The 19840-nt window shown below is 47.2% G+C and overlaps 1 protein-coding gene across 1 annotated transcript in view; it reads right to left on the bottom strand.

The window, feature by feature from the left end:
• LOC144772268 (uncharacterized) overlaps nt 1-19840 on the bottom strand; it is a 278661-nt gene that overhangs the window by 245148 nt on the left and 13673 nt on the right. The window contains exon 2 of the mRNA XM_078656500.1: nt 18680-18737. The gene's annotated coding sequence lies outside the window, so the exon portion shown is untranslated. The remainder of the gene's footprint in view (nt 1-18679; nt 18738-19840) is intronic.

The following is a 19840-nucleotide window of genomic DNA, read 5'->3' as shown; positions in this document are numbered from 1 at the left end:
GGTCAGTAAATTGACCACTAGAACTAAAATTCGTAAACTGTGGTTGACGCAAGCACGATGCGTGTTTCATGATCGCAGATAAAAATCGTCGTAGTTGCATGACACGTTCCACACTATTGACCATGACGCTGGAGGTAAGCTTGCTTGCCTCACCCAACCCTTTCGAGAAGGTACTTTGTACAATCTAGTTTTCGTACCTGACTAGCAGGGCCATGGATGCGATTATTTATCTCTGGCTGCGACCAGCTCTGACTAAGCCATTAGTCATGACCAGAGGGTGCGTTTGTCATTTTTAGCTGGGGGTAATGACAGAGATTCCACAAGTATGCGGCACGCTAGGCTTGCCCCCAGTTTTGTCATTATTGTCGCTGCATCTTCTTGTAATTTAGTTGTTGCCGCAGCAGTTAACCACAGGTGTCAGGCGCGTTCTATGGAACTAAACGTTATTTGGGAGCACCATTGAACACCTTTGTAAAGCATACGCTAAGTTACTGGGATCATAGTGACATGCACGATCAACTTATCACAAGCAGGAGGTAAAAGTGCTTTCAGACGGAGAAAGTGACAGGTGGGCAGGTCCTAAAAGTCAAAGTACAAATAGAGGTATGAGACTGCATTCAGGCAGACTGTCTTTCACAGCGCTAACAGTGGTCGCACTTGTGCAAGTCCGGGGAGCATTCAATGTAAGAGACAGTAGCTGGTTCCCATGTTTAGCAGGCTCCTTGCTTTACTGTCTCAGGCATGTTATGTAGGGCATGGTATAGCATAGGCACTGCAATTTCATTGCCTGCCAGTCTCCCCTGTTTCAGGCATGCCCTTGCCACACTCGCCGCTGGTGGAGGGCTAGCTATTTTGGCGGCTGCAAGCAATCCGGGGCATGGTTGGTTTCTCACCTAAGGTCACTTTGGGCAGCAGGTCCTGGGAGCCTCTAACTAGGGCAGGATAAGAGTTGACCACCCGGCAGTCTTGGGGCATGTCCTTTTGACAGGTACTGGAGGTTAGTACTCCTCCCAATTTGAGCTGTTGGCCTGATGTTTGTTGTCTCCAATTCCTGGAGGCACCCTGTACCAGTCTAAGCAATCCCTTACGTGGGTGGTTTTAGGTCAACTTCAGACAAGCTATCTTAGAGGTAGCATGGACTAAGCAGTCTACAGGCGAAAATCAAGAGAGCATGTGGAGCCTGCTGTTTTTTCCTTTAGATCCTGTTATATCTAATGGAGGTACACCTCACTAGTTAATTATCATAATACTCTCGTATTTTCCCTACAATAATCGCCTGTATTCTTTGAGTATAGAAGCACAAGTGCTTTAACTAAAGCATAGTGTACGCCAGCCTCACCCTGAAGCAGTGGTGCCTGGGCCTTGGCCTGCGATAATGTCTGTTTACAGGAATCATGCAAGCGATGTTGGCTGTTTAGGTGTACGAGCCTCGAGTGCAGCAGGAGTACAGGACACCCCCGGCTCTCGTGGCGGACAGATATCTTGGGCTTTCTATGCCGTTTTCCTTGGAATAAGTGAGATGCCTGTGCAGGCATTAACGTTTAAGATGTAGGTTATGCCGCATATCTCACAGTCATGTCAGAGATGACAGGGTGTGCTACAAGCTTCTCGCGGGGGTCAGAGTATGATCCGTATGGAACTCAGCTGCACAACTTCCTAGCACAGAGGGATAGCTTTAACCCTTCAGTCTTATGTAAATAAAGTGTGCACAGCGTAGGATCTACACAGTCTTATGTCAGCTTGAGTGGCCTTGGCCGGCAAGAATGTTTTGGGTAACAGCTTTGGCCTATTTTTGCAGGGATAGGTTCTCTGCCCTCCTTTAGGAGGGACTTTTCCTCTGTCCGGCAGGAAGCAGTCCGGTTATTGGATCCACTGCTACTGAGAAAGGTTATTTGATAGACATACGTATATAGGTTGCAGGTAGGAAGGAGGCTAAGTAGGGGGGGCCCGTCCGGCGTCGGTTGCCGCTGGCCGGGCTGTGGCGGAGTTACAGGGCAATCCGGAAGCAGAGAAGTTCAGCACCTCAGCGGGCACATAGGGGTGCCAGAGCCTAAGACCTGGGGCCTCAGGGGAGGTTGTGGGAACACATGTCGGTGCCCCATTTGTCCTTCGGGCGGTTGTGGGCCTGTGCAACCGGGAGTTTGCCTAGTACGCCCCGCAAGGGGTGTGAGTATTATGTTTACCATAAGGGGCAGCGCATGGTGGTTCGCCACGGTGCTGCTTGGCTCATCAGGCGGGCAGGTGGCGAGAATGTGGCCTGCCCTTGGATTGCCCGTAAGATAACCCACTATGATTACATAACGTTGTATGTAATAAAATAAACCTGCAGCAGTTTCTTCCCAACCTAACACTGGTGTCTAGTGTGTTATTTGCGGGATGCATGCTAAGTGTGGGGTCCTGTTGCCCTGAAGTGTCTATGCGGCTGCCCGAGGCCACGCAGTGGCCATCAGGAGAGCGGCCCCTTAGACGCAGAGGGCTTCCCCCGCCCCTCTCTAGCCTCTCTCCTCCCCCGGGCAGGCAGAGTCCCGAGGGGAGCTAGGAGGAGCTGATGGTCACGTCCGGTGCGGCAGGCAGGGCGAGGAGTACTTAAGCCCCCCTCGCCATTTTCTCTGCCTCTTTGCCGCACCGGACGCGTCTGAGTGTCCTCGTGGGGACACACATTTTCCCTCCCGACCTCTCACCCTGTGTGTCTGCTTGTGGAGGACAGTTTGAACGTTTTAATGTTCTAATTTTTCGTTGCAGGCGGAGTTACAGGGCAATCCGGAAGCAGAGAAGTTCAGCACTGGACCTCAGCGGGCACATAGGGGTGCCAGAGCCTAAGACCTGGGGCCTCAGGGGAGGTTCCAGGAACACGTGTCGGCGCCCCATTTGTCCTTCGGGCGGTTGTGGGCCTGTGCAACCGGGGGTTTGCCTAGTACGCCCCGCAAGGGGCGTGAGCATTATGTTTACCATAAGGGGCAGCACATGGTGGTTCGCCACGATGCTGCCTGGCTCATCAGGCGGGCAGGTGGCGAGAATGCGGCCTGCCCTTGGATTGCCCGTAAGATAACCCACTATGATTACATAATGTTGTATGTAATAAAATAAACCTGCAGCAGTTTCTTCCCAACCTAACACTGGTGTCTAGTGTGTTATTTGCGGGATGCATGCTAAGTGTGGGGTGGGGGGTCCTGTTGCCCTGAAGTGTCTATGAGCTAACGGGGCTCTGGCAACGTGGTGGTTGCGCTGTGGCGGCCCCGGCCTGACTGTGGTTGCCTGCCACCCCTTAACACACTTGGCAGACCCATGCGGCTTTCCATTGCCAGAGCCAGTGCTTTAAATGGGCCGGTACTCACCGGTACTGAGTACCGGCACTTCTAAATTTTCTGCCTCTGAGTACCGGAACTTTTTCTAGTCTCAAAGAGAGTACCGGTACTCATGGGGCAGCAAGCCAACTCCGTGCAATCTGGCTTGAAAAGAAAGAAGCGTGACACAGCTCATGAGTCGGTCCGTTTTCGTAAAGCACTCGAGTGCTAATCTTTTACAATCTACTAATTGAGCAACATGCATATGTATTCAATCAGAGCAGGCAGGGCGTGGAGACAATTTCACTGTAGGTGTGCGAGAATGCCTGCTAAGAGGCACATCTCCTGACTCAAAACTAAGAGTAGGCTTCCTGCTGGCATAGCAGAGTAAGGCAGCACTTGATTAGAGCCAGATCGAGGAGATAGGTGGTGATGATGACGCTGTAGCACAGCTATGGGGGTGGGAGATGGCGGGAGGGGGAAGGGTCGGGGAATCAAGCTGTTGTAATGTGGACATCAGAATATGCGATCCGAAAACACATGAACTAAATACCTTGTCTGCGTGCAAGTGCTTCTATGTCCCTGTGTATGTTCTTCTTGTATGCGTGTTGTCTGCAGTGTGCATATCTACAGACCAATTACACCTCAAACAATTAAATGTGTGCCTCTGGCCCCGTCCCTTAGCACTGCCCGATGCCCCGCCCCCTTCTCCACATCTCAGGTGAGTACCTGCACTTATTTTTTTCCATTTAAAGCACTGGCCAGAGCACCTGCGGACTGTGGAGATGCTTGGAGGCAAGCGATGAGGCGGTGAGACTTCTATCTCTGTACATAGCCTGGCCTGGGGTGTACTAATACTGACCACCGCTGGACCCAGCTACATTGGGCCTCATGGACAAGTGGAAAAGACTCTACCCTTGCTTCACGCTATCTGTGAACCCTGCCAGAAGGATGTTGTCTTCAAGTTTTTCAAGTTTCAAACTTGAACTTGAAAAACTTGAAGACAACATCCTTCTGGCAGGGTACTGTGGGTCAGTAATTGTAATTGTGCCTGAAGGGTGAATTTGACAATACCCAGAGGGGCCCTGAACTTGGCCAAAGACAGGGCCACCATGGGAAAAGATAAGACCACCAAGACTACACAATTTAACAAAATTGACAATTATACCCAGGTCGTTGCACCGGCGGGAAGCGCTGGTGAGGTGCATACTGACTCTGTCGAGCACTCAACTGTGACAGTCCCACCAAAGGAGCTCACATTATCTAACTTCATGGCAGCCATCCAGAGCACACGCACAAAGCTAGTTACTAAAATAGACTCTGTGGCCATCGATGTCACCTTGCTCTGAGAGGACCTGCAGGGGTGGCGGACCGAGTGACCACTGCAGAGGGAGACGTGGCGGACCAGCAGTCAGAGGTGGTGACTCTTCGCGAAATGGTATTTACCATCCGCCTGGAAGTCCGAGTCAAAGATGCAGAGGGCTGGTTTCAGAGGAAAAACCTCCGCTTTGTGGGATTTCCTGAAAAGGCAGAAGAGCAGTCAGCGGAGCTGGTCCTCGGGGAGTGGATCAAAAAGATCAAGCACCCACAGACATCATCAACATTCTTCACAGTGGAACAAACACATAGAGCGCTGGAGCAGCCCCCCAGTCCTGGTGCGCCGCCAATGGCCATTATCACCCGGATGTTTAGTACAGAGATAGGGACGCAATACTGAAGTGCATGAGAGTGAAGGGCCCCCCTCGATCTCTGTGTTCCCGGATAACACCTTGAAGGTCCAAGAGCAGCAACAAACTTTTCCAGCAGTCAAAGGGAAGTTCCGCAACCATAATCTACACAATAAGTTTTATGTTCCAGGCAAAACTCCGGGTCCTACATCAGGGAAAGGTGCGTTTCTTCTGCTCAGCGCCTGAAGCTTCATACTCGGTGGACACCCTCCTGGTGCCCCCTTTTCCGTCTTCGGGGAGATCAAGGCCACATACCTTAACGACTTAATGCAGATCATCATGACAGAGACGGCGAGCAGCGAAAACTGTACGGCTTGGCTCGCAAACTTGACAGGGACGCATAGATGTTTGCTCTCATGGAACACTGCGTGAAATAAATGTCCAGCTGGCAACTCCAAAACTTCATTTAGATAGACGGGATGGCCCTGAGTACTACACTGACAGCACAGACGACGGCCATCCATGATTTTCTCCTGACAAAATATGGTCATTTCTACAGACCAGAGGCTGTGATGGGTGGTGGCACAGACAGGAACTCCTGCAAGGCCCCCACTAATTAAACTTCTTTTACTACATCCTGGACTTGCAGAATCCGTTTGTATGCTTCTGCTGTTGTGGAACTGGGGAAGGAGGTGCTATCTGGATCTGGGCCCCCACATACTTCTATTCCAAAATGTGTATGTACTTTCTAGTAAGCAGAGGGGCTTGGGCGAGAATTTCTTCTAGATAACACTGTATTGAGGTGCACAGCTTTCACATGTAGGGACCAGGAGTCGTTTGGCTGCGGCAGGGTAGCGAGAGGGGGGGGGTTTTCTTCTAGTCCTTCCTTCCTCTGGTGCCGGTCGTGGGGCACCGACCCCTAGTATTGCACAGCAGTTATCTCATGTGTTTGATTTGATATACTCATGAGTACAGAGTTGGGTATGGGATGGGACCAGCAGTTTTTAGTGAGGCAGACCGGCTTGGTGGTACTACCCAGAGGGTGGGGGCAGTTGTAGGTATGGGAAGTTCTTTTCTTGTTTCAACACAGGGTGGGGGTAGCTTAGAAGGATAAAAGGGTAAGGGTGTGACGAGGCGCTACCTGGAACTTTGTTCAAATATAGACCAGGTTCTGCAGATAAACTAGAATGGTAGATAAGACATTTAAATTCCTGACGTGGATGTCAGGGGATTAGCACAGCCCAGGAAAAGTCAAAGAGTGAATGCATACCTTAAGAGATATCATATCTTGTTCACCTTTCTACAGGAGACGCATGTCAGGGGGAACGGTCTCCTGCCACCGCGTAAGCAAAGGAGGGGTCAGCTGTATGCAACATCGTACTCACGGTTCGCACGGGGTACCTTAATCTGGGTGGCTCCCGGGGTGCGGTTTCAGCACAGGGGCCATGTAGTGGACACTGACCGCCGTTCTGTGATCTTGTCTGGAGTGCTAGATGGACAAGATCTCTGTCTAATTTTGGTATATGCTCCAAATGCGGATCACCCGCAGTTCTTTACTGAGTTGGTAACAGCAGCAACTCCATACCTAACCAATGACATATAGCTTGCAGGCGACTGTAATTGTATACTAGACCCAGCGCTGGACCGAGAGCCTCCCAGAATACACACAACACCCCACATGATGTCATGATTGCAGACATTGATGCCAGACTTAGGGTTAAAAGGTGTATGGAGGGAAAGGCACCGGACTGCTAGAATATTCTCTTGCTACACACTGGCAGCGGGAACATATAGCAGACTCGACTCCAGGCCTCGCAATTCTGACTTGCAAGGTGACATATCCGGCGAGGTATCTTTCTGACCATACCCCCTCTTGCTCTCCCTGGCTTGGTAAGTACCGCGCCCAGTGGTGCCGCAATGGCACCTACGTGCGGAGGCACTGGCAGACCTGCCAGTTTTGGCCACGGTCCAGAATGCAATAGGGCATTATTTCCACAAAAGCTGGGGAAGTTCTACGCGTATGGCTCATGACTGGGAAGCAATGAAAGTGGTACTCTGAAGAGTATGTATGAGGTGCGGAAACAATTGATAGGTGACCTGGAACGAGATGAATCCATATTATTACAAATTGAAAACATGCTCCCGACTCAACCTTCCAGGCTAGAAGAGTGGTGACGCTTGCGTAGCGCCGAACTCGATGACTGGCGCAAACTGGAAAAATACACTTATATGGCCCACGGACAGAGACTACATGCTGGGGGGGAACAAGATGGGGGCTCTCTTAGTCAGATTGGTGAGGCGGCAGGACTCCCGAGTTCCCATTATGCCATTAAGTGACCCAGGGGGCACATTACTTACAACACAGGGGGGTATAAATAAGCTGATATGACCTCAACTAACTGACTTGTATACACTGGAAATGACATCGCCAGAACCCAGTGGGATGTACTTTTTAGCAGGACTAGTCTGAGGCCGGAAGATAGGACTATACTCGAGGCAGCCCTGACTACGGATGAAATTCTTGCCTTGTTGAAAAATCAAAAGCCGGCAGGTGACGGCTTTCCTGCAAAATGTTATCATAAATCTGCAGACTTCATTGTAGATAGGCTGTTGAAGGTATACAGCGAGGCTTACCAAGTGTGGCGCCTCCCGGATACTATGCGAGAAGCACTTGCGGGGTTAGTGCGCAAACTGGGCAAACCAGAAGATGAGGTAAAATCTTACAGAGCTCTCTCGATGCTTAACGTGGATACCAAAATACTTAGTGGTCTGTTGGCATCCCGAATGCTTCCCTACCTACCTACACTTAAACATGAAGATCAATGTAGGTTCATTCCTAAAAGGAGCACCACGTTAAATCTTCAAAGAATCTTTAACGTCCTCCAGGCCCCTGAAATACAAGATGGCCCATATGCGATTGAATTCCTCGATATAGAACAAGCCTTTGATTTGGTAATGGCGCATACATTTGGCAGGTCATGAGGAAAATGGGGTTTGGCCCCAAATTTATAGCGTAGATAATACTACTGTCTACTGCACCGACCGCCAGAGGCCGAACTGGTGGCTATGTGTAGGAGTCCTTCCCTCTATGCCCGGAACGATGCAAGGGTGCCCTCTATTGCCGCTATTATTTGCGGTGGCAATGGAACCGCTCGCAAGGTTGCTACGACACAGACTTATGCAATGGGGAATCAAGGTGAGGAGAACTGTGCATATAATATCGCTCTACTCCGATGACGCCCTGGGGTATCTGCAGGACCCGGCAGAGGCACTGCCGATACGGCAGGCAGGACTGTCTGACTTTGCGTCGGTCTCCGGCCTCTCGATGAAGGCCCAGAAGTCACAACTCATGCTGCTAGGGACCCTAACACATATGGACCCCATACTACTCTCGCAACTTCCACTGCTGTGGCGCCTGGAAGGAGTCCACTATTTGGGTGTTAGGATAACCACAGAGAGGTAGAGATTCCTGGATTTGAATTTAGGTAGGGTCTTGACAGGAGTACGTGCGTCGGTCCAACTTTGGAAGGACCTTCCTCTAACACTGATGGGGAGATCGGCCCTATTTAAGATGGTGATATTGCTTTGCTGCCTATATGTCATGCAGGGTTTGTCGCATGAGATCCCCTGACGGTACTTTCGAGAGTTGGACAGCCTCCTCGTGGATCTATTATGGCCCACAAAGCGGAAAAGGATTGGACTACATATGTTGAAAAAACCCAGGGAAAGAAAGTGTATTGAACACCCCAATCTAGAGTTCTATTATAGGGCAGCAAACCTCTAGCATGCGGTACATTGGTTTGATGAATGGGATAATTGGGAGAGCTACTGGATGGGAGTTTGAAGGTACTCCCCGCAAAGTGTTGTTAGGCCTTCTCCCGGCTCCTGCCAAAAGAAAACATAGCCGTAAATTTCTGAGCCTGGGACTAGTGCTTGCCAAGCAACAAATTGCTATTAAATGGCTGCATGCATGCCAACCCAGTCATGGGAAATGGTTGCGGGACATGCTGAAGTGGGCGACTGCGGAAGAAATCAGAATGAGGCATGTTAGGCGGGACGAGAAGCTAGAAGATGATCTAAGGGCGTGTAGACAGATGCTCTTGGATCTGCTGAAGGGGGAGGGTACACCAGTTCGGTATGACATAGTCGAATATCCAATAGCAAAGATACATGGCATATGCACTGTAATCCTGGGAGGCCTAAGAATCACTCAAGGCACAAAAAGTGTTGTTTTGCAAACTGTTCATTGTATACTGTGATCCCGCCTTGTTACATACCTATAGCTACACCAAAATGTTGCTAATATGTTATCATACCAGAGTTCCTCATGTGGGGGTTAGTGGGAGGGAAACGAGTTGGTATAGTATAATCACAATGTATCAGCACATTGATGCAAGTTGCATGATGTATCTGACAGTTGATGCTTTAAATTTAATCAAATGGTTTTTTTTAATCTGTGAAATCATGATGGCCCCTTCCCCCGACTCTAAACAGAGGGAACAGACTGTCAGCCCGGGCATTTGTGGTAGAGTACCTTGTCCGGCAACATCTAAATGAGACTTCAAGTTCATTATTTTACTTTCCACATGAGAATTAACTGACATGACCTTCAGGTCTAAATGGTTGAGCATGCGCCTTTGGTGTCTCATTAATCTTCTTAATGTAATAATAAAATAAAAAATGAAGGTTTTGAATGAGAATGTTACTGTGAATAAATACTGTTAATGAATGGAATTAGCCCATCTGCAAAGTTTATATTATTGTCAATTCTGCCAGTGGTTATAGTTACCAGAGGGGAGCAACTCTTGAGCTCTAATTAAAGGATGTATGACGTTACAACGCATGCTTTTACCACGCATGCTGTTACAACGCAGTTTTTACAACGCAAACCTTTACAACGCATAGCGCTTTGGGGTGCTGGATAGTGAATAGTTTAATTTACTATTCCAACTCCAGTCCCCGTGGACACTAGGGAAGGTGTTGGATAGTAAATTAAATCTATTCCCTATCCTACAGCGCCCCCCAGCGCAATGCGTTGTAATGGTTTTCGCTGTAAAACCTGCGTTGTAAAAGCACTGCGTTGTAAAAGTTTTGTTGTAAAGGATGTTTCCCCTAATTAAAACACTCTCTACATTGCCTGAAAGTGTAGGTTTTGTACTTATGGATTTGGCGTTCTTCATGAGAAAGAAGAACACGTCCACACTGATAACTAGGCACCAGTATTGTGGATAAGCTTAACTGAGAATAATGTGGTTACAGCTGAAAGTGGTGTACATATTAATCCTCATTTTCAGCCTTTAAAATTTCCCATTATTATTGTGACACATTTGCCGGGTATGCAGGTTTGCTATCCCAGTCCTGAGCTCACACCCTTTTGAACCTGCTAAACGAAAAACAATGAAAGCATTAAATTGAAGAAAGGAAACTTCAAGGGCAAGTCTCAAGTTGTGAATGTCCTCTGTTTGAGAACAAAAGCACCCTTGCACATTTGATTATAATAATAATGCGCTGTACAAACAATCTTCCACCAGTGAACATAGAATATTTAGATACTTAAAACAATGATTTAAAAAAAGTCTAATAAGCTACAGAGAACCGTTGGATCTAACGTTAAAAGGTTAATCTCCCAACCTATTCCAAAGCAGTCTCTCTGAGTTTGGGCAGCAATGCACTGGCCTCCGTCATAGTGCATATATGATTGAGCTATTTGAAACAGCTCCTACACAGTATGGCAGTACATTGGATGTTCCACATATGGTCCAGATATTTCACACAAACTTGGGCTTGCCATGGTCTCATACACAGCAAGCCCTAATGTGATATCCAATGAATTTATAGCCGCTTTCAATAGAATATTGAGGAATATTATTCACCTACAAGCGAGTGGGTGGATAATCTCCAACCAAGAGGCAACACTGGGGATAATACTCAGCCAGTAATACGCGCTCTTATGGAATGTTCCAGTAATACGCGCTCTTATAGAATGTTCCAGTAATACCGCGCTCTTATAGAATGTTTTATTGTTGGGGGTTGCCGTAGGAGAGAGCATAATATATACAGCCGGCCAGAGGCTGCCAGTGACCCAGCGTTCAATCTTTGCCACTGCAAGTGCAGAGCATTCTTCAGAGGCTTGTTTTAGATCACATAATTGAGTCCAGAGAACCATATGATGAGTTGTACAGGGGATAACATTTTGAAGATTAATCTTTTATGTCACGATTTGAAGCAGCTCAGGGTCCTAAATCAGCCCCAGCTCAGGGTCGGCCTTGAATCAACCCCAGCTCAGGGTCCTTGAATCAGCCCCAGCTCATGGTCCTTGAATCAGCCCCAGCACAGGGTCGGCCTTGAATCAGCCCCTGCTCAGGGTCGGCCTTGAATCAGCCCCAGGGTCGGCCTTGAATCAGCCCCAGCTCAGGGTCGGCCTTGAATCAGCCCCAGGGTCATAAGGAGCTAGAGAAGGCCAGGCGGCCATTTTGAAGTCATGCAACACAAAAAAAGGCCCAACAAGGAAGAATAAAGGAGAAATAAAGAGAAATTACAAGAAAGAAGGAAAATCAAGTACAGCAAAAGAAGAAACTGCTCACAGAGTAAGGAGAAGAAGGTCTGCACAACAACAAAATGACAGAAGATATAAGCAACAAGAATAGCGCAAGCGCAATTTTCCGCAGCCCAATACCGTTCAGCTTGTCAGAACCACAAACAGGCATTCGGTGGGAAATATTGATAAGGCAATTCAAACGATTAATACGTGCCAACTGCAAGGCATACACAGATGACCAGAACATAGACTTGTTCCTAAACTTTGTAGGTGATGAGGTTGAGGACCTGCTAATTACATTTCCCCGCGATCAAACAGCAACATACAAGGGAATAATAAAGTGTCATTGGGTTCAAAGCAGTTATAAGAAATGGCCAATGCATCAAGAGGCATGTCCTGGGACACCAAAGAGGACAATTTAGTTAATTGTCCTGTATTTGTATTTGCAGTGTTTTCTTAAGCCAGCCATTGCTGTCTGTAAGGAGTTATCTAGTGCCTTGTGATCAATAACACTCACAATGCCATACATGCAGCGAGAATCATAACAGTCATACCTCCCCATCTCAAGTTCATGTCCTCAGACCTTTAACTCATTTTCTCTTGATCCTCATTCTGGGCTTCAACAAAGATGTGTTTAGGAGGACACCCAGATACAAAGCTGTTCTCCACTCTGTAGCAGCTATTAATGGGGCACTGGTACAGGGTTAACAGCTAAGGAATTAAAGGGTTCCCATTACACCAAGGCGTTTGGCACCCAGACCTAAAGAGCGGAGTTTCTCTTTTCTCGACCTAGCTGACAGCTGAAGAGATAGGTTTCCCTCATGAGGTGAACAAATCAGTAAAATAAAATGTCACCTTTGTTTACTGGGTTGAAGTTAACATAGCTAATTATATAACCCAGTAAAGAAACTACAGTGGGACCATTTTCATAATCCCGAACCATGTTACTGTATGCAGTACTGTGTACAGGACTGCCACCAGACCAGTGAATTAACCAGGATGACCAGTTTTATCATTTCAGAGCCAGTAAAACACTTTGAAATGTGTAAAATCAGTAGTTTCCCCCTTTCAGATATGTAAAACGGTGAATAAAAAATTTAATTCCTTCAAAAGGTTATCCTAAACTGCTCTTTTTACAAACATTGGAGCGAATAGAGGCAGAATTCAGCTCTTGTCCTTTCCAGACTCAGCCCCAGCTTAGGGTCCTTGAATCAGCCCCAGCTCATGGTCCTTGAATCAGCCCCAGCTCAGGGTCCTTGAATCAGCCCCATCTCAGGGTCCTTGAATCAGCCCCAGCTCATGGTCGGCCTTGAATCAGCCCCAGCTCAGGCTCGGCCTTGAATCAGCCCCAGGGTCGGCCTTGAATCAGTCCCAGCTCAGGGTCCTTGAATCAGCCCCAGCTGAGGGTCGGCCTTGAATCAGCCCCAGCTCATGGTCCTTGAATCAGCCCCAGTGCACGTTCGGCCTTGAATCAGCCCCAGCTCATGGTCGGCCTTGAATCAGCCCCAGGGTCGGCCTTGAATCAGCCCCAGCTCATGGTCCTTGAATAAGCCCCAGCTCAGGGTCGGCCTTGAATCAGCCCCAGCTCATGGTCCTTGAATCAGCCCCAGCTCATGGTCGGCCTTGAATCAGCCCCAGCTCAGGGTCGACCTTGAATCCGCCCCAGCACAGGGTCGGCCTTGAATCAGCCCCAGGATCGGCCTTGAATCAGCCCCAGCTCAGGGTCAGCCGTGAATCAGCCTCAGCTCATGGTCCTTGAATCCGCCCCAGCACAGGGTCGGCCTTGAATCAGCCCCAGGGTCGGCCTTGAATCAGCCCCAGCTCAGGGTCGGCCTTGAATCAGCCCCAGGGTCATAAGGAGCTGGAGAAGGCCAGGCGGCCATTTTGAAGTCATGCAACACAAAAAAAGGCCCAAAAAGGAAGAATAAAGGAGAAATAAAGAGAAATTACAAGAAAGAAAGGAAATCAAGTACAGCAAAAGAAGAAACTGCACACAGAGTAAGGAGAAGAAGGTCTGCACAACAACAAAATGACAGAAGACGTAAGCAACAAGAATAGCGCAAAAACAATTTTCAGCAGACCACTACCGATCTGCTTGTAAGAACCACAAATAGGCATTCGGTGGGAAATATGGATAAGGCAATTCAAACGATACATGCGTGCCAAATGCAAGGCATACACAGATGACCAGAACATAGACTTGTTCCTAAACTTTGTAGGTGATGAGGTTGAGGACCTGCTAATTACATTTCCCCGCGATCAAACAGCAGCATACAAGGGAATAATAAAATGTCTCACAGACAAACGTAGATTTCGAAAGGTGCACGTTCAACACCACATGTCACCTAGCATAGGAGTCCCTCGACAATTTCGCAACCAGACTGTGGAAACTAGTAATCTATTGCGGATTCGACACGTTTGACAAAAAACAAGCGATACGACTGTGCATCATTGAAGGTTGTCAGTCAGCGGAATTCCGCGCACGAATTCTGAAGGAACCAGCCTCGCTCGAGAAAATACGGACCATGGCCCAAGCAGAGGCCAGAGCAACAACTCATGCCAGACAGATGGAACTGGGAAAGGCAAAACGAGTGCAACAAGCAAACCGCGTAACTGGAAATATCAAGAAGAGAGACAATACACCACCAACAAGAAAGAAGCAAGAAAGAACATGCTATCGATGCGGACTTGAATTTCCACATACCGGCGCATGCCTGGCAATGGGCCACAGATGCAGAAAATGCAACAGAGAAAACCATTTCGCAAGCGCCTGCACGAGTGAACAATTTGAAAGAGAGCGAGGAAGACCACTAATGCACCCTTCTTGGACACGGTTGGTGCTTCACAAATTTAAATATGTTCCTTAACGAGTTGCCTCAAGCCCTCCCTGTATAGACTCTAGCAAACAACAACCTGAACCTGGAACCTAATTAAAGGTAATACATCTGCATGTCTCAGAAATGCTTGACTCTCAACTGGTCTCATGTCAACTAAAGCTGTGAATAAGTGTCTTGAAGAATACCATGGGTCTTCTAAATAAGCTGGTGACTGTTATTTCCATACATCTGCGGCCTGCAAACAGGCCTTCCTATCAGCTTGTGTAATGGCGACACTGGCTTACTGACTGGGAATGCCAGAAAGAATGCAAACATGAGAGTTGCTTTAAACAGCAGAGTCTCAAATTCTGCGTATTTTTTATGGCCTGGTTTACCAATGCAGCTGTCGCCAGAAAATTATGTGAGAACCCCAGGAGAGGGGCTTTGGCCCCGCCCACATGTAGGGAACCAGGAGTATGTGTTTTGATTAGGCAAAATTAAGGCACTACCACAAAAAGAGATTTCTCTCCACACAGCTGTGATCATTGTGTTTATCCAGCTGCCTGAGGTTGAACTTTCAAGAACACGCACATGCTGTTAAATTGTCTTAGATAACAAGATGCTTTATGGTGTTTTTCTCTAACAGCAGCACAGACGGGAGGAGAGCAATCATAAAACTTCATGGATTTTTAGGTCTGGCTTGACAGTCCAACTGGCAACTGACCTTTTAACCTCCATGAATATTATTCTACAATTATTTGCTGCTAAATTATTACATATCCAATCCCATATTATCTACTTGTAATGCTTCACATTACCGTACGCAAAAAGAACAATTGATGGACACTATGCTGAACAATGTCAAACATTCACCCAACTACAGAGATCTGGGTCTAAATCCATCGTTTTTTTACTCGCCATTCCGTTTTGGACCCAGCCATAAGTAAATCAGTCTCGACCCTGTTCCCCATGGGAACAGTGCATCCGGAACTGCCAGGCCATCCCTGGTGGGGAAACAAGCATGCTGGTTTTCTGAGTGGCTAATCTGGCTGATGATGGGTGATACCCTGAAACCGGTCCCAGGATGCTTGTGGTGCAGGGACAAGACTGATTTGCATATGGCTGGGTCCAAACTGGAATGGCATGGTGAGCGAAAAACTATGGCTTCAGGCCAAGATCTCGGTACTGAAGGTGAATATTTGACATTGTTCCGCATCTGTCCATCAATTGTTCTTTTTGCATTTGTCACCCCAAATGGGACGTGTATGCCCAGACGTGGGTCCCGTGCTATCCTGGTTGATGAGGGATGAAAGCCAAAAACCGGTCCTAGGATTATTGTTTCCAGTCCAGGGAGGACCTGGCCTGGCAGTTTGGGCTGGACTGGTCCCATTGGGCACAGGGTCAAGACTGATTTTACCCAGATCTATTGACTGGGGAGAATGTTTGATTTTCTCAGCATTCCGTCCACCATCTGTATGTCTTTTGCTTTCTCGCCCTAAGTGTACCGGGTATACCCAGACATGGGCCCCGGCTTACTGTGCCACTGGATTCAAGCTAGCACGGCTGATGAGGAGTGTTGCCCTGAAACCTGTCTCAGGATGCTTGTTTTCAGGCCAGGGAAGACCTGGCTTGGCAGTTCGGGCTAAACTGTTCCGATGAGGCACAGGGTCAAGACTGATTTGCATATAGCTGGGTCTGAACTGGGGTGGCGAAGTGACCTAAAGAACGATGATGGATTCAACCCAGATCTGTGACTGGGGGTGAGTGTTTGAAAAGTTTCAGCGCTCCGTCCATCATCTCCTTGTGTTTGCTTTGTTCGCACTAAGTTGCCAGGGTATGCCCAGACATGGGTCCCTTGCTCACTTTGCCACTAGATTACGTCCATCATCTCCTTGTGTTTGCTTTCTTTTAAAACAAGGGCATGAATTGCTGTCTTGATGGCTGTAACATAAAAGCGATCTTGAGAATGAATCTCTTAGATGGAGGAGAAAAGAGATTTCAACATTTGCAGCCTTCCTCTACTACTTCCAGAATCCAAGAATTTCACGTAGATTCCTCCCATTGTTGAAATGCTTTATCCTTCCTCCAACTGGCTGCTTTGGGCCAATTTCAGCATAATCTGGAGTGCTGAGAATTCTTTAGGGAAGCAGGCCTTCTGTATGGTTTGAAACTTAAATCTTCTTCCTTTTAGTTTCTTTGAGTTGTAATTAGATTCCCTAATAGGTGGTTGTCTAAATGAAGATTTAGACCGACTTTGCCTAAAAAGAAGAGGAATGAGACTGATGGGTGGAAGAAGAGTGTTCTTTTCCTTGAATATTTTATGTAGTCTTTCTTCAAGCTCAAGACCAACCATCTTGTTTTCTTTGAAAGGTAGATGCAGGGCTGTATTCTTTTGTGCTTAAACAGTGTGCCAGTCTCTCAGAAATATGTTTCTACTGGCACTACCATAGCTCTATCAGATAGAGCAGCTGCTCTAACCACATGGAAGAAACATATCCAAAAGAAAATCATACGGTCCTTCCAGGATTTCTAAAACAGCTGTATATTCACATCCGTCTTGAACAGTTCTTTAAAGCCTGATGTATAACTCTGGCTCATGCAGTCAAGTCCTGCATCATGTCCCTGAACACAGTGTGTATAATGCCCCCGATGATACCCCTGAACGCTGTGTGTATCATGCCCCTGATCATGTTCCTCTGAACATAGAGACTCACATCTCACCCCAGTACAATGTTGCTTCTGCTCCCCAAAACACTCTCTTCACTAAGTGCTAGATAATATCCCCTCAAAGCACTACCGAATACCCCCGAGCACGGCGTGAATGCACACTTCGCTAACAATGTAAGTACGCCTTTGGGTGCGGTGTGAGGGTGCTCCATTGTTTTATATTTTTTGTACCTTCGGTATGATTTGGTAACATGCTCCTTCTGTTATTGCAGAGCACTGGATGCTTCCTTTGTGTACATGCCACTCTATGTAACGATCAAGCTGAGGGGCCGATTCACAGAACTAACTTAAGACAAAATCCTAAACATGCTACTTTTGGCATTCACAGAATATAAGGATATGATTTGATATAACCACATAAGGGCATAAATCGGGAATATTTAACTAGAGTCCTAGATTCGTCTACAACAAGTCTTTCTTCAAGCTCAAGACCAAAAATCTTGTTTTCTTCGAAAGGTAGATGCACGGCTGTATTCTTTTGTGCTTAAACAGTTTGCCAGTCTCTCAGAAATATGTTTCTACTGGCACTACCATAGCTCCATCAGAGAGCAGCTGCTCTATCCACATGGAAGGAGATGTCCAAAAGAAAATCATACGGTCCTTCCAGGTTTTCTAAAACAGCTGTACTTTCAGATCCCCTTGAACAGTTCTTTAACCCAGTGGCTGCTTCGAACGTTCTGCACCAGTTGAACGCTTGAAGAAACGGGTGGCCCGTGTCGGCCAACGGACAGGCGCAACACTCCCAAGGTAGTGTTCGCGGCGACCGTTGGCCGACGGCAGCAGCCAACGGGTTAAAGCCTGATGTATAACTCTGGCTCATGCAGTCAAGTCCTTCATCATGCCTCTGAACACAGTGTGCATAATGCCCCCGATGATACCCCTGAACGCTGTGTGCATCATGCCCCTGATCATGAGCCTCTGAACATAGACTCACATCTCACCCCAGTACAATGTTGCTTCTGCCCCTAAACACTCTTTTCGCTAAGTGCTAGATAATATCCCCTCAAAGCACTACCGAATACCCCCGAGCACGGCGTGAATGCACACTTCGCTAACAATGTAAGAGGTGTGGGGGTGCTCCATTGTTTTATTTTTTTTGTACCTTCTGTATGTTTCGGTAACATGCTCTTTCTGGTATTGCAGAGCACTGGATGCTTCCTTTGTTTACATGCCGCTTTATGTAACGATCAAGCTGAGATCTTGCGAGATCTTGGTGGCCATGTTGAGTGTGGCTGGGTGCTGTCCCTGGGGTTCGCATTCTCACAAGGAGGATGTTTTACCTCAAGGGCACCCGCCTGAGCTGAACTCAACGCTGGAGCCCAAGCAGTGCTTAATTTGTAAAAAAATAAGTGCAGGTGCTGAGCACCTGAAAGCACCTGCTCAAATTAAGCACTGAGCCCAAGCCTACCAGAGAACAAGTATCATCATTACTGTAGCATCCCCCCTAGCCTGGTAGCATGCAATGAATCACACCACACAGAGAGCTGGTTATTACACGTCTTCATTCTTCTGAGTGTAACGGTAAACTGAAACGTAATGCGTCATGAATTTATCAACCCCACCCAAACACTTACGTCATTGAGCTAAGGAGTCCCTTTGTAACAATAAGTGTCCCGCGTTCTGTTATGCACAAGACACTACACTTACCTGAACATGGAAATGCATCGTTCATCCCACAGAATCCAGACAACTATTTTGTTAGAATCTGAAAGATAAAGAGACAACCAATTAAAGTCAGGTAAGGTACCACGCTCCGCGCATACATGCACACTAAGTTAAGTTGCAAAAAACTATAAAAGCAAGCATATCATCAAGATGATAGCCAGTGTCACATCAAGGACAGTGTTTCTTCGTATTTTCATGTTTTTCTGTCACCAAAAACATATTCCGCTACCAGAGGCTAACGCTGCTAATAGAGACAACACTGCTTCCAGCTGCTACCAGTGACTAATAATACCACTTACTTCTTTGTGCACCAGTGTGCTTAACGGTCTATTTGTGTACAAATATCACAGACATTCCTCAATGAACAAGTGGAACTTCGTGAGATATTAGGTGATTGATCTGCTAATGGTTGTTCGGTATTTTGCATGACCACCTATTGTATTAGTGGCATGTTATGCATACAACATACCTCTGTTTCCTTTTGTGCAGACATTGTGTACAATAACATGAGGAAACAAAGATCCTAGAATCCCCGGGTGATAAGTAGCACAGTTTCCTTATACGTGCACGAGGCACCACTTCAGAAGACAAGCCTAGTTGATCACAGGTATCTACAGTTGACATATAGATTTCCACAAACAGGGTAGAGAGAGACATTCAGCATGGAAGAGATCAGGTATTCATGACTGTCCTATTGGGCTTACGGAGTTGATCCTCATCATCAACACGGGGCAATTCAGGGGCTTCTCAAGTAGGTGGGGCTACTAAGGTAAGTCCACATCATCTGATACATCTGCAAGCTGAGTCAGAATCCCACATCACAGGCAGGGCAATTTATTGCAGAACGTCTTTTTACATGGAAAGAAGCAGGGTTATTGGACGAGGCGGAGTATAAATATTTGAGAATTTTGAATCCCACCTACCTTTTATTTATACTCTGCCAAAAATACATAAATCAAGAACAAATCCGCCAGGAAGACCAATTGTTTCAAGCATTGGCAGTTTGACAGAACACCTGTCTGAATTTGTTGACGGTTTTCTAAAACCGCTAGTAGTAAACTTACCGTCCCACGTTAGGGACACCATGGATATACTAAATAAATTGGAGAATGTGGTTTGGGAAGATGGCATGAGCTTTGTAAC

This window comes from Lissotriton helveticus, chromosome 8 (genome assembly GCF_964261635.1).
Source record: "Lissotriton helveticus chromosome 8, aLisHel1.1, whole genome shotgun sequence".
NCBI lineage: Eukaryota > Metazoa > Chordata > Amphibia > Caudata > Salamandridae > Lissotriton > Lissotriton helveticus.
This window is presented reverse-complemented; position numbering and strand designations above follow the sequence as displayed.